This window comes from Ranitomeya imitator, chromosome 1 (genome assembly GCF_032444005.1).
Source record: "Ranitomeya imitator isolate aRanImi1 chromosome 1, aRanImi1.pri, whole genome shotgun sequence".
Classification (NCBI taxonomy): domain Eukaryota; kingdom Metazoa; phylum Chordata; class Amphibia; order Anura; family Dendrobatidae; genus Ranitomeya; species Ranitomeya imitator.
In genome coordinates this window covers 212,853,052-212,869,703 of record NC_091282.1, presented here as the reverse complement: position 1 = coordinate 212,869,703, position 16,652 = coordinate 212,853,052, and positions in this window count along the sequence as shown.

Genomic DNA, 16,652 nt, shown 5'->3' with positions numbered 1-16,652 from the left:
AAGCAATGCTGCCTGTTTAGTCCTGTTACCAATTTTGAACTGCTTTTAGCCTACTTTTGTATTTGGGACTATATCTGTGTTTCCTCCTCATCCTGCCCATTGCCCAGCCAGTGCTAGATGACTCTGCTGGTACATTGACCCAGACTGCTACATTCCCCTTGCATGCTACACAGCCAGATTCTGACCCTGCTGAAAGTGAGGTTCCCCTTCCCGCATGCTATACCACCTTACATGGGGACAAAGAGGAAGGTGCAGATGAAAGTGCAGGTTCCTTCATCAGGTGGGGGGGAATACTCGTTGGCGATCTCACTGGCACAGGGCCCCTCATAGTACGCAAAAGTGTCGCTGCCGGTGGGAGGCACCCCCGTCGTGCAAACACACCGACATACTTTGAGGGGTCCTGTGCCAGTGCCAATGCGAACGAGTGGGCCCCCCTGCTTGCTCAGGATCACAGCACTTGCAAAGTTGAAATACTTACCTCTCTCTACTCCACTGCCGTGATGTGGTCCACGTTTCCAGGGCCCACTAAATACTTGACCCAGCCATACCCCCCACAACTTTAGCCAAATGACCCCCAATGTCTAATGCCTAACTATTATTATAAGGTAAATTAAGATTGACAAGCTTCAGTACCAAGAATAGATGTTTTGCCATTAAAATGGACACTGTATGTGTTTTCCTGGCCTCCACTCGCTGCCGACTATGCTCCCCCATTAACTTGCATTGGGTTTCGTGTTTCGGTCGATCCCCGACTTTTCGCGATAATCGGCTGATTTCACTCGACTCGACTTTTGAGATAGTCGGGTTTCGCGAAATGTGATGATGGCTGGTTCAGTAATGGGCACAGACCCCACTTTGAGATGTAAGCAAGGTGGAGATGGGATACTGCTATGGATTGATATTTTTAAAGATGAACTAGTTAAAAAATTTTCAGGTTGAAAATGGACTCAAAATATACTCTTAAGTCTTGTGCCAGTTTTAGAAGACTCTTTCTTCAAGCGATAGTACAGGAAAAAGTCTGTATAGTTCAAGAAAACCATGATTTTTATGCATGACATTGTATTGAAGCCTCCACTGCTTGGCTACCTAATAAAGTCTTTAAAGGGGTTGTCCATTACTATGACAACTCCTTCTTGATTAAAATTCACAATCTGTGCTGGCGCCATTCCAACGGTGTCAGCACTCACAGTCCCGGAGCCCTTGTGCAGTGTTGCGACACATGACGCCGGGGCCCAATTACTGCTGGTCTCACTGTTTCTGTCTTTGGACAAATTGAATATGAAGAGAAAGTGTAGGCTGCAGCTGATCTCAGACTACTTCTTGTCATGTCGGACGTTATTCACACTAGGGCGTCCGACAGACAGCAGTAATTCCACATTTGTCCACTATATGCTCAGTGGTGCCGGCTAGATTTTATCCAGGTTATCCGGGGTTAATCTAGCTGGTAATCTGGTTGGAGGCTGGGTCACGCCCGTTGCCTTTAAATAGTCATTCTGGACTTTGGGCGTCATCGATTATAGCTTGTGTCTTGTGCCTGGTGATCTCGGTCTGGAGTGGTGGTCTAGGAGAATAAATATCGTATCTGGTGGTGTATTATCCTTTGTCATATTTCTCCTTCCTTTATTTGTGTTTGTTTTGTCCTGTGCACATTATAGTGTTTTCCTGTGTGTCTGCGGCGTGGTGCGTTTTTTTGGTTTTCCCTGTCTGTGCTTTCTGTGGAGGTTGGTGTGTGGTCTTATCACTGGGTGGCAGGTGGAGGTTTCAGCATAGGGCTGAAACAGGAGTCAGGGTCAGGCCTGGTGGCCCAGACAAGCACACCATCAGTGTAAATTTTGGGAGAGGGACAGACAGGGTTTTCCCTAGTCTGAGGGATATCGCAGGGGCCCGGGTAATCAGCTGTAGTCTACCCAGTACCCCCGTGACATTATAATCGGCCTAAATAAATGTTGGATGCCATGGAACCCATGACTTCCATAACCCGCCAGTTGGAGGTGCTGTCCTTACAGGTCACTGAGTTGAAGGGGGCAGTTCAGCAACAGGGTCTTGTAGTATCTAATGTGCAAGCTGAAACTGCAGGTAGAGTTGCAGAGCAATAGTTCCCTTTACCTGAGAGATTTGCTGTAGAATGCAGTAAATTTGTTGTTTTTCGTGAAGCTTGCAAATTATATTTTCGTATGCGCCCGGTTTCCTCAGGTAATGAGGCTCAGCGTGTGGGCCTGGTATTGTCATTACTGAAAGGAGACCCCCAAGCATGGGCATTTTCATTACCATCTGATTCAGCTGCATTTAACTCAGTGGAGATTTTTTTTTCTGCTCTTGGACTCATATATGATGATCCTGACAGAATGGCTCCAGCAGAGTCTAAAATTTGCGCTCTCCGCCAGGGGGGAGCGAATGGCGGAGGATTACTGTTCGGAATTTCGCCGCTGGGCGGTGAACACACAATGGAATGACCCTGCGCTGCGGAGTCAGTTTGTACATGGGGTTTCGAGAAGGGTTAAATAAGCCCTCCTGATGTATGAGACTCCTGCTTCTCTAGAGTCTGCCATGAGTCTTGTTGTCCTCATTGATTGCCATTTGCATCAGGGGGTGCAAGAGACGCCGCTTATGGGGGAGGGCATAGGTGCACGTGAGGTTGCTGCAGGTGTGCCCACGGAGCCTTTGCAAATCGCAGGGGTGTCACATCATCTAGCCTCCTCACTCAGGAAGCAGGGAGCCCGTTTTTGCTGTGGTAAAAAAGGGCATTTTGTAAATGCTTGTCCTCTGTTTTCAAAGAAAAGCGCAATGGCGGAAAACTTCTAAGCTCAGAGGGTGTGGAGGAGGCCAATCTGAGCTTATGCATATCCTCCATGGGGGTCTCTCAATGTATGCTCCCTGCCAGAGTTATGGTCGCTGGCAGAGAGCTGCCAATCACTGTTTTTGTGGATAGTTGGTCGGCCACTAATCCCATTGATGAGGAGTTTGCGCGCACGGCCAGGTTCACGGTCGATAAACTGCCTCATCCTATCCGGGTGGTCACCATCAATGCTACTCCACTCCCACAGGGGGAGATTACTGAGTTTGTGGCTGAGGTTAAAGTCCACATTGGGGTCCTACTTTCTGAGCAAGTTACATGTAGGGTGCTCAGTAATCTTCCTGCACAAATGGTTCTGGGTTTTCCATGGTTGTCTATGCACAACCCGGTGATTGACTGGAAAACTCAGGATATAATTCAGTGGAGCGGATTCTGCCAGGAGAATTGACTGGCCACATGTGTGTCCGCTGTGACTCCTAGCATTCCTGAGTCACTGCTGGATTTCGCAGATGTGTTCTCTGAGAAGGGTTGCTCAGAATTGCCACCACATCGACTTTATGACTGTACTATTAGGTTTAAACTAGGGGCCAAATTGCCAAAAGCTTGCTGAGAGGCAAGCTTTAAAAGACTACATTGCTGAGAGTTTGAGCAAAGGGCACATCAGGCCTTCGTCCTCGCCGGTGGCAGCGGGGTTCTTCTTCATTAAGAAGAAAGATGGCAGACTACGCCCGTGTCTGGATTTTAGGGAGTTAAACCAGATTACGGTTCGTGATCCATACTCTATGCCACTGATACCTGATTTGTTCAACCAGGTGGCTGGTGTTAAGTGGTTTCCCAAGCTTGACCTCAGGGGGGTGTACAACCTCATAAGACTCCGTCATGGTGATGAGTGGAAGACGGCTTTTAATTCTCCTGAGGGTCATTTTGAAAATTTGGTGATGCCGTTTGGGTTGACAAGCGCACCTGCTGTGTTTCAACATTTCATAAATGATGTGTTCTCGCATGTACAGGGGAAATTCGTTATTGTGTACCTAGATGACATTCTCATTTATTCATGCGACCGTGATACTCATTTAGAGCATGTGAGGCAGGTGTTACAGCTACTCAAAGAAAATAAGCTCTATGCAAAACTTGAGAAATGTGTATTTTCGGTTCAGGAGTTGCCTTTCTTGGGTTATATTGTGTCTGCTTCAGGGTTTAAAATGGACGCCGCTAAGGTGCAAGCGGTGCTGCATTGGGAACGGCCTGATAACCTAAAAGCACTCCAGCGGTTCCTTGGATTTTCTAATTATTATAGAAAATTTATCAAAGATTTTTCTACCATTGCTAAACCGCTTACTGACATGACGAAAAAGGGTACCAATTTCTCCGCATGGCCTGAGGCTGCGGTGCGCGCATTCGAATTTCTGAAGAACAGTTTTGCTTCGGCCCCCATTCTGGTGCAACCGGACGTATCAAAACCATTTACCGTAGAAGTCGATGCGATGAGGTTGGAGTGGGGGCGGTGCTGTCACAAGGCTCATCCTTGGGTGAGTTGCATCCATGCGCCTACTTTTCCAAGAAGCTGTCGCCCGCTGAACGTAACTACGATATCGGCAACAGGGAGTTGTTGGCTATCAAGTTGGCTTTTGAGGAATTGCGACACTTCTTGGAGGGGTCGGTCCACCAATTAACAGTTATCACCGACCATAAAAATCTGCTTTATTTAGAGTCAGTCAAGCGTCTGTCCCCCAGGCAGGCATTGGCATTGATTTTCACGCGATTCAACTTTTTTGTCACGTACCGTCCGGGGTCTAAGAACACTAAGGCAGATGCTTTATCCAGGTGTTTTCCGGGGGGAGAACCTCGGGAAGATCCGGTACCCATCCTCCAAAAGGGTGTAGTGATCTCAGCTCTCACGACAGAGGTTGAGGCTGAGATTGCCGAGGCTCAGGAGGAGGTACCACCAGAGCTTCCCATTAACAAATCATTTGTACCGCTCCATCTTCGCCTAAAGGTGTTGCGTGAGGATCATGATGCTGTTCTGGCTGGCCATCCAGGGGTTAGCGGTACCCTGGAGTTGGTGTTGCGTCAGTTTTGGTGGCCCAAAATCCGACAGGACGTGGTCTTGTACGTATCAGCATGTATCACGTGTGCTAGGGCTAAGACGCCTCGCTCCCATACTGCTGGCTCATTACATCCTCTAGGAGTACCCAGTAGGCCATGGATGGAGATCTCCATGGATTTTATTACAGACCTACCCTCCTCAGCTGGGAACACGGTCATCTTGGTGGTTGTTGATCAGTTCTCAAAGATGTCGCACTTTGTGTCCTTGCCTTCGTTGCCTAACGCAAAGACTCTGGCTCAGGTTTTTGTGCAGGAGGTGGTCAGACTTCACGGGGTCCCGTCTGACATAATGTCTGATAGGGGTACTCAGTTTGTGGCAAAGTTTTGGAAAGCATTTTGCTCACAGCTGGGGATCAAGTTGTCGCATTCTTTGGTGTTTCATCCTCAGTCAAATGCTCAGACCGAGCGTATGAACCAGAATTTGGAGCAGCACTTACGCTGCTTTGTTTCTGACAACCAGGAGGAGTGGTCGACATTCCTTCCTTTGGCTGAGTTTGCCATTAATAATCACCGCCAGGAATCGTCTGGGGAGTCCCCGTTCTTTTGTGTTTATGGGCACCATCCTCAATTTTGTACTCTGCGTCAGGGTGGCTCTGCTGGCGTTCCGGAGGAGGACCAGCTAGGAGCACAACTGTCATCCATTTGGAGGAGTGTGAAACAGCGCTTGCTGAGGGTGGGTGCAAGGTACAAACGAGTGGCTGACAGTAGACGTGTGCCAAGTCCGGACCTGAGTGTGGGTGATTGGGTGTGGTTGTCCACAAAAAACATAAAGCTCAAAGTACCATCCCTGAAATTCGGTCCAAGGTTTATTGGTCCATTTAGGGTCACCGCCATCATTAACCCTGTAGCCTACCAATTGGAGCTTCCTACGGTATATAAAATACACAATGTGTACCACAGATCTCTTTTAAAAAAGGTGGTGGGTTCCGTGGACACGGTGCCGATGCCACCTCCAGTCTTGGTGGATGGCAATTTGGAGTTTGAAGTCTCCAAGGTGGTTGACTCTCGTATAGTGCACCGCACATTACAGTACCTGGTACACTGGCGTGGTTATGGGCCGGAGGAGAGGTCTTGGGTACCAGCTTCGGACATACATGCGGACCGGCTGGTCAGTATGTTTCACCGCCGCCATCCGGACAAGCCGGGTCCTATAAGTCGTGAGGGCCCTGGGGTCCCTCGCAGAAGGTGGGGTACTGTCATGTCGGACGCTATTCACACTAGGGCATCCGACAGACAGCGGTAATTCCACATTTGTCCACTATACACTCAGTGGCGCCGGCTAGATTTTATCCAGGTTATCCGGGGTTAATCTAGCTGGTAATCTGGTTGGAGGCTGGGTCACGCCCGTGGCTTTTAAATAGTCATCCTGGACTTTGGGCATCGCCGATTATAGCTTGTGTCTTGTGCCTGGTGATCTCGGTCTGGAGTGGTGGTCTAGGAGAAGAAATATCGTATCTGGTGGTGTATTATCCTTTGTCATATTTCTCCCTCCTATATTTGTGTTTGTTTAGCCCTGTGCACATGATAGTGTTTTCCTGTGTGTCTGTGGCATGGTGCATTTTTTTTGTTTTCCCTGTCTGTGCTTTCTGTGGAAGTTGGTGTGTGGTCTTATCACTGGGTGGCGGGTGGAGGTTTCAGCATAGGACTGAAACAGGAGTCAGGGTCAGGCCAGGCAGCCCAGACAAGCACACCATCAGTGTAAATTCTGGGAGAGGGACAGACAGGGTTTTCCCTAGTCTGAGGGATATCGCAGGGGCCCGGGTAATCAGCTGTAGTCTACCCAGTACCCCCGTGACACTAATTCCTGCTCAGTTCAACAGGAGACAATGTTAGTGGCGCCAGCTCTAATTGGGTTCCGGCGTCCCGTTCCACAGCAACAGCACGGGAGTGCTAGGAGACAGAGTGCCAACACTGTGGGAATGGCACCAGCATGGGAGGTGAGTATAAGCTTTATTATTTTATGGGGGCTAAGCGAGGGGTATGAGAAGAAGTCCAAGTAGTGGAAAATTTATTTAAAAATGAAGGAATAGTAATATAGTCCCTTTGCTCTCCTGACCCAATCTCCATTGAAAACTTGTAGGCCCTTCTTAAACAGGAGATTTACAGTGGAGGAAAACAGTCACCTTTCTGAACAGTGTCTGGGTGGCTGTAGTTGGTGCTGCCTAAAAAGTTGATCAACAGATTAAGAAACTGACAGACTCCATGGATTGAAGGCTTATGACTGTTATTAAAAAGATGGGTGGCTTTATTGGTCGTATTTTGTTTTTATTGTCAGAAATTTATTTTTGTACATTTTGAGTTGTTTTGTTATTAGTCTCACTTTAACAGATGAAAATCAACAATGGAGATAAGAAAACATAAGTTTTTCCTTTAGTTGCATGATAGTTCTGCACACTAATAATTGTAAAAAAAAATCTGCACACAAATTCTCCTAAGAAAGACAATATCTCACTTTTACTTTCTTGAATATTTAGGTTTCAGGTTTATTAACTCTTTGAATTTAGTGACAGTACTGTAGTTGTTAAATTGTAAAATGAATCATAAAATATTCAAATTGTCTAATTATTATTATTATTATAGCACCATTTATTTCATGACTCTTTACATGTGACTATACACACAGCGTAAAGTAGATGGAGGGTTTACAGAGTCATGGAGGCTAAATCTCTCCAAGGCCCTTATGAGAAGAAGAATGATATTAAAGATCCATGATAGTTAGGAACCCCTGTTGGAGATTTTGCACTGGGACCCATAAGCTTCAAGTAACCCTACTGGTAACATTGCGTGGAAACATGAAGTTTTACTAACTCTGGTTAATCATATCATAAACCCACATTAAATCAGTAGGGGTTAGATTTACAAATGCGCAGATGTCTGCTTGAGCTTAACAGCTTCTTTTTTGCACTCTGTACAAAATCACCTGGACAGAAAACAGTTAATATAACACCAAAGTGATAACAGGTCATTTCAGGCCATCTGTTAGAAAATTACTGGAAAATGATTCAGTGAAGACAAAGGTGTTTTTACCCAGCATTTTTCTATTTTAATTTATCACCCACAGCTTGCTGACATATGAGTGAATGTGATTGCTGTACAGTGTGTTGTTAAAGGCTTGCTCAAGGGTTCAGTGGAGGAAAAGATGTTGCTATAAATAATGGTTAGGGAGTAATCTTTAGCAGTAGCTGTTACTTTCTTTTCATGCATTAAATACAAATACATGAACACAACTCACAAAAAATATAGTACAATGTGAAAAATACATAGTACGTATAAATGATATACTTCTATTGATCTATTTCTAAATGTAATGATACAAAATAATTAAGACATTTAGTCATTTTGTTGCTTATGTGACTGTTATCTTAAGATTTTTCTCATATTCTGCATATTAGACTCTGTCTTCAGTAAAGGTGCCCATACACCTTAGGGTGCTTTCACATTGCGCTTCTCTGAACCTTCGTGCGTCTCGTCGAGGCTTACATCTGAACACTCCCGCAAAACGGGATGCAGAAAACATTTGCGCTGATGGGGCCATAAACTAAAATGGTACTGGCAAAGCGAACGTACGACCTGATGTGCATCATTTTTGGATGCTTACATTGAATACACATAAATGCTCAGCATTTCATATGGGGGAGTCAGGAGAGATAGCTGTCAGTTGAATCAGTGTATCTAAGTGTGCTTTCACATTGCACTTCTCTACACAATCGTGGGTCCCATCGGGTCTTGTGTCCGAACCCTGACAAAATGGGATTTGGACATATCAACCAACAAGGTCAAAACAATAAAGGTGCTAGCAGAGCAAAGGTGCGCTGTTGTGTAGCATTATTGGGTGTATATGCCTACTTGAGGCGTACACCCAGATGCAGCCTACTACATTTGAATGTCCACCTCCAGTTGGTGTAAGGGTGCTTTCACATTGCATTTATCTTCATGTTTGTGGTTCCTGTCAGGGCTTGCATCCAGGATTCAGACGATTGAGCTGGTGGTGCCATAGACTATTATGGTGCCTCCAGAGAACGTGAGCTCTGCCATACATAATTTTTAGGTATGTGTACCTACTGAAGACGGACACTCAGAAGTAGTAGATTATGAACCGGACTGGAACTTGCTCCATGGCTTCAACAGCATAGAATTGTCTCATAACTCTATTCATTATCATTCAGACTGCCAGAGATTCTGTAGTTGGCTATCTTCAGCAGTCCCAAAGATAATGAATGTATGTGCCATGATTATTCTCAGAATTACTTTGGATCCCTTTGGTTGGACTAACAGTGAAAAATAAATGATCACTTATGCTGTCAGCAAGTGACAACTTGACCAAGTGAAAGTAACTATTTGGGAAGCTGTGACCATAACATGGTAAGTTTCAATGTAATTTTCAATCAAACATTCAAAAGGATAAATTACAAAACCTGGAACTTTAAGAAAGCTGATTTCAACAAATTAAAGGAAGAGCTTACCGTATTTTCTGGTGTATAAGACGACCCCCAACTTTTCCATATAAAATATGGAGTTTGGGATATACTTGCCGTATAAGACAGGGGTCACCTTATATGCCGGGTGTCGTCTTTTACGGCGTGTGCGGTCTGGATGGTTCCCAGGTCTGGACCAGAGGACACTCTCCTTCAGGCCCTGGGATCCATATTCATGTAAAAAAAAGAATAAAAATAAAAAATATGGGTTTACTTACCTTCAGACGGCCCCAAGGATGCAAGTGGCGTCCTCCGTTCCCAAGGATGCGTTGCGCGAAGGACCGGAGATGGTGTCGTGGTCGATGGGAACCATCCAGGCCTGCTCCTTGCACACGCCGTACCCGGCATATAAGACGACCCCCGACTTTTGAGACTATTTTCGGGGGTTGAAAAGTCATCTTATACGCCAGAAAATGCGGTACATTTACATCTGAACAATCTACAAATTGACAAATTCACCGGCCCAGATGGCATTAATCCACGGATACTGAGGGAATTGAGCTCAATAATTGACAAATCACTGTATCTAATACTCTTAGACTCTCATGTAACAGGGGTGGTGAAACAGGACTGGAAGATGGCTCACGTGGAACCAATATTTAAGAAAGGTTAGAAGGTGGATCCAGGCAACTGACATTCGTAGTGTGCAAAATTTTTGAGGGCATTATAAGAGATGACCTGCAGAAATATATTGCAGTGATATAATATACCGTATTTTCCGGCGTATAAGATGACTTTTTAACCCCTGAAAATCGTCTCAAAAGTCAGGGGTCGTCTTATACGCTGGGTATGGTGTGTGCAGGGAGCGATCCTGGATGGTTCCCAGGGTTTGAAGGAGAGGAAACTCTCCTTCATGCCCTGGGATCCCTATTCATGTAAAGAAAAAAAAATATGGATATACTCACCCTCCGACGGCACCTGGCTCTCAGCGTTGCAAGCAGCTGCTTCCGTTCCTAAGAATGCATTGAGCGTAGGACCTGCAATGACATCACAGTCACGTGACCGGTCACACAACCGTGACGTCATCGCAGGTCCTACGCTCAATGCATTCTTAGGAACGGAGGCTGCCGCTTGCAACGCTGAGAGCCAGGCGCCGTCGGAGGATGAGTATATCCATATTTTTTTTCTTTATTTTTTTCTTTATTTTTTACATGAATATGGATACCAGGGCCTGAAGGAGAGTCTCCTCTCCTCCAGACCCTGGGAACTATACGCACCAAACCCGCCGTTTAAGATGACTGGGCGTACAAGATGACCCCCGTCTTATACGGTGGGTATATCCCAAAGTTCATATTTTATATGGAAAAGTTGGGGGTCGTCTTATGCGCCCAGACGTCTTATACAGCAGAAAATACGGTAATAACTGACTACCAGCATTGATTCATGAAGAATAAGTTATGTCTAACTAACATGATGGGTTTCTATGAGGAGGTGAGTGCAAATCTGGATGTATGTAATGCAGCTGATGTGATTTATCTAGACTTTGCAAAGGCATTTGATGCAGTTCCACATAATAGCCTTATATTTAAGCTACAGAACAAAGTACTTGGGGAAACTATATGCAGATGGCAAGGAATGGGCTAAATGATATGATACAAGCAGTAGTCATAAATGGTATGTTCTCTAAATGGGATAAAGTCAGCAGTGGGGTACAGCAGGGATCTGTGCTAGGACCGATTCTTTTTAACCTCTTTTTTAATGACCTTGTGGATGGGATTGAGAGTAATGTGTCAGTCTTTGCTGATGACACCAAACTATGTAGGATATTAAATTCTGATCTTGACATTACAATATTGGAAAATGATCTGAATAAGATGACTGAAATGGCAAACACTTGGCAAATGAGATTTAATGTAAAAAAATGTAAAGTAATGCACCTAGGATGGAGTAATCCTATTGCTGCATATACATTAAATGGGAGTATACTCGGGACTACAGATCAGAAGAAGGACTTAGGTATTCTCATTACAAGTATGCTGAGCAGCAGTACTCAATGTCAAGCAGCAGCCGCAGAAGCAAATAAGATTTTAGAATGTATAAAAGGAGAGATAAAATCCCAACATTTCATTGCCCCTTTATGTAAGTAACTGGTGAGGCCACATCTAGAATATGGGATCCAGCTTTGGGCAGCACATTTTAAAAAGGATATTCAGAAGTTAGAATCAGTTCAATGACTGGCAAGTAGATTATTACAAGGGACGGAAGGCCTCTCATATGAAGAGAGGTTGGAAAAGTTGGGCTTGTTTAGCTTAGAGAAAACACACCTCAGAGAGGATTTCATTTACATGTATAAATATATGTATGGCCAGTACAAAACACTGGCACATAACTTATTCCTTCCAAAGACTGAACTAAGGACAGGGAGGCACTCACTATGGGTGGAAGAAAGACGATTCCAACAGCTAAACAGGAAAGGGTTCTTTACAAGTAGAGCAGTCAGACTGTGGATTTCCCTTCCACAGGATATAATAATGGTAAACACTATAATAGCTTTTAGAAAATGGCTCGACAATTTCCTTGATACACGTATCATTGTGGGTTATAGCTAAATTAGTGACGAAATGTACAATTGGTGGAGAATGGTTGAACTTAATGGACCGAGGTTTTTATTCAACCTATGTAATTATGGAACTATGTAACCCCTTCACCCCTGGGCCATTTTCCATTTTTTATCTTTGTTTTATGCTCCCCTTCTTCCCAGAGCCATAACGTTTTTATTTTTCCATCAATATGGTCATGTGAAGGCTTGCTTTTTGAGGAACAAGTTGTAATTTTAAATGACACCATTGATTTTACCATATAGTGTACCGGAAAATGGGAAAAAAAAATGTCAAGCGCAATTAAATTGCAAAAAAAAGTGCAATTCCACAATTGTTTTTTTCCATGTTTACTAAATCCTAAAACTAACCTGCCTTTATGATTCTCCAGGTCATTGCAAGTTTGAATATACCAAACATGTATTGATTCTTTGTAAAAAAAATGGCACCATATTCAGAGACCCTTAGGCTGCCGTCACACTAGCAGTATTTGGTCAGTATTTTACATCAGTATTTGTAAGCCAAAACCAGGAGTGGGTGATAAATGCAGAAGTGGTGAATATGTTTCTATTATACTTCTCTTCTAATTGTTCCAATCCTGGTTTTGGCTACAAATACTGATGTAAAATACTGACCAAATACTGATAGTGCGACGGCAGCCTTAAAATCTCCATTTTTGAGGATCTGGGGCTGAATGGGGACTTACCGTATATACTCGAGTATAAGCCGAGATTTTCAGCCCAAAATTTTGGGCTGAAAGTGCCCCTCTCGGCTTATACTCGAGTCAAGGTGGGTGGCAGGGTCGGCGGGTGAGGGGGTGAGGGCGCTGAGGTATACTTACCTAGTCCCAGCGATCCTCGCGCTGTCCCTGCCGTCCCATGGTCTTCTGTGCTGCAGCTTCTTCCCCTCTTCAGCAGTCACGTGGGACCGCTCATTACAGAAATGAATAAGCGGCTCCACCTCCCATAGGGGTGGAGCCGCCTATTCATTCCTCTAATCAGCGGTGCCGGTGACCGCTGATAGAGAAAGAAGCTGCGGCACCGAAGACCAGGCAGAGGGACAGCGCGAGGATCGCCAGGACTAGGTAAGTATAGCATATTCACCTGTCCTCGTTCCAGCCACCGAGCGTCGCTCCATCTTCCCGGCCGGTGCCTCCATCTTCCCGGCGTCTGCGCTCTGACTGTTCAGGCAGAGGGCGCGATGACGCATATAGTGTGCGCGGCGCCCTCTGCCTGATCAGTCAGAACAGAGACGCCGGGAAGATGGAGGCGCCGGAACGAGACGCCGGGAGCTGCAATCAAGGGAGGTGAGTATGTGTTTTTTTTTTTATTGCAGCAGCAGCAGCGGCGGCAGAGATTTATGTGGAGCATCTATGGGGCACAGTGAACGGTGCAGAGCACCGTATATGGCACATCTATGGGGCACAGTGAACGGTGCAGAGCACCGTATATGGCACATCTATGGGGCACAGTGAACGGTGCAGAGCACCGTATATGGCACATCTATGGGGCACAGTGAACGGTGCAGAGCACCGTATATGGAACATCTATGGGGCACAGTGAACGGTGCAGGGCACCGTATATGGCACATCTATGGGGCACAGTGAACGGTGCAGGGCACCGTATATGGCACATCTATGGGGCACAGTGAACGGTGCAGAGCACCGTATATGGCACATCTATGGGGCACAGTGAACGGTGCAGAGCACCGTATATGGCACATCTATGGGGCACAATGAACGGTGCAGGGCACCGTATATGGCACATCTATGGGGCACAGTGAACGGTGCAGGGCACCGTATATGGCACATCTATCGGGCACAGTGAACGGTGCAGAGCACCGTATATGGCACATCTATGGGGCACAGTGAACGGTGCAGAGCACCGTATATGGCACATCTATGGGGCACAATGAACGGTGCAGAGCACCGTATATGGCACATCTATGGGGCACAGTGAACGGTGCAGAGCACCGTATATGGGGCACAGCTATGGGGCACAATGAACGGTGCAGAGCACCGTATATGGCACAGCTATGGGGCACAATGAACGGTGCAGAGCACTGTATATGGGGCACAGCTATGGGGAAATATGAACGGTGCAGAGCACTGTATGGCACAGCTATGGGGAAATAATGATCTATTTTTATTTTTGAAATTCACCGGTAGCTGCTGCATTTCCACCCTAGGCTTATACTCGAGTCAATAAGTTTTCCCAGTTTTTTGTGGCAAAATTAGGGGGGTCGGCTTATACTCGGGTCGGCTTATACTCGAGTATATACGGTATTATTATTTACCCGCCGAGCTTGTATTTTTATCGATGCTATTTTGGGGTAGATACAATGTTTTGATCTCCTATTATGGTATTATATTGCACTGTTGCGGATACCAAAAATAACATAAATATGGCATTTTTAATTTTTTTCTTATATATAATAACAAACTTGGCACTCAGTAGATGGAAGAATTAGAGCTTCCTTTTATTGTGCATCCAGACAAAAATATTTGTGAACGTTTTTGGTCCATCATAGGAGGAGCGTTTACACTCTTTAGACAAGAGAGAGAGAAAGAGGACCATGTTGACCATAATAGCTTACACTATACAGAAGAGAGAGGACCTTGATGACTATAAGAGCTTAGACACAGAAGAGGGAGCCTTATCCAGATGGAGTCTCTAGAGATGGAAAATGACTCTGCCATACAAACTGTGCTCTGCTGAAAACTACTGATAACCACTGAATAATACTGATAATCTACTCAATAGCTGCAGGGCATGATGGGAAAGCCCATGCAGCAATGCAGAATGACATTAGCCCGCTATCTGATGCTTTAGCAGTGTGGAAAATGATGCCCCCAATTTATCTTCTATCTTTATTGTCAACCATGAATTGAATCTTAAGATGTTCGAATTAATGTAAAACTGTGAATTTCAGGAAGTTTAACGTAAACTTGATCCTCCATGAATCAATCAGCTCATCTCCAGTGCCAATGTACCTTATTTTTTAATATTTCCCTTTTTTCACATATCACACTTTCAAGGATACCCCTACAGGCTCTAATTACTCTTCAGTTGACATTGGAACCGTCTTGTAGCTCCATGGGTTGATTCCGAACAGTGTAATATTTCAGCTAGCTTCCTTACAAGTTATTTGTGTTTTGTAAAGAATGGAATTTCTGCTATTAGGAAAAATGTCCCAGAGAGAGATGAAGGGTATGTGCACACGTTGCGGCTTTTGCTGCGGATCCGCAGCGGTTTTGACGCTGCGGATCCTCAGCAGTTTTCCATGTGGTGTACAGTACAATGTTAACCTATGGAAAACAAAACCCGCTGTGCACATGCTGCCGAAAAAAACGCACGGAAACGCTGCGGTTTATTTTCCGCAGCATGTCAATTCTTTGTGCGGAATCCGCAGCGGTTTGGCGCCTGCTCCATATTAAAAATCCGCAGGTGTCTAAAACCGCAGTGGAAACCGCACAAAAAAATGCGATAAATCCGCAGTACTTTTTGCACTGTGGATTTAATCAAATTTGCTGCGGAAAATTCCGCAACGGAATCCGCAGCGTGTGCACATGGCCGAGGCCTCCTTCATTTCATTGCAGAGCTCCTACCAGGAAGTAGTGATGTGCATGCAAGCTAGCAACTAAGAGAAGTGATGTACTGCAGGATAGGCTGTATATAGAAGTGACAGAAAATAGATAAATTCTGAAATACGGGCTGTATACAGAGGAGACAGAATGGAGAGATATACTACAGAAGGGGTTGTATGTATAGAGGATAGAAAGGAGAGATATCCTGCAGGATGCGCTATATAGGGTTTATGCTGTATATTAACATTAAGTATGAATTTATTGTGCTTTGTGAAAAATGCTAAGATCCTAGGAATGACACTTTAAGGTTAAGAAGGAAAGAATATTTTACATCTAATTAAAGATATTCAGAAACATTTGATTAGTTGTCTATGGGCTTTCCCTCTTATAGGTAATTTCCTAAAGGACCAAGTATTAGACATATTCGGTATAGACGTATCAAATCATTTCTTCACGAGATAAGAGATAAGTAGAGATAAGCTACTTATAGAGGTGCATGTCATTAGTGTGTTTACCAAACGGTGGTGGATATTTTTTGGGAAATAAAAATGTTTTCTTGTGATGCATTTTATTGGAGATTTGTTCCAGATTTTTGGGGAAAAAAATCAACTGTGGATAGATATCAGCTGTACGTCAATAGGAAGTTATTAAATATGCCTCAAACTGTAAACATTTTTGTGCAACTTTTTGCATATTTAGTACATTTGAGAATATCTCAGCATGTTCAAAGTATAGTGTTTATCTTATGTTTTCACATACATGATACAAAATTAAAAGCACGTTTTGAATTAAATAAAATAAAAGTTACAGAAAGTTTCTATAAAAACCCCTTCCTAACCACCTGAAAAAATTCTGCAAAAGCTATGGGCTTGATGCATCTGAAAACAGTTTGTACCTGACTTAAAAATGTTGCAAAATTTTATTGAAACACGTAGCTGTATATAAATTTTGGAACATATATAGTTTTACTCTAGCCCCATCAACTTTTTCTGTTGTGGATCTTATTATAGGGGATGTGACGGCAAGACAAATTTATCATAACTAATATAATAACAGTGTAAATGTCCAGGACATTGTCACTATAGTATATTTATGTTTTTGGTGCATGGTGGCTGAAGGATGCTCCAAGTTAAGAGATGCAGCCTAAAAACTAA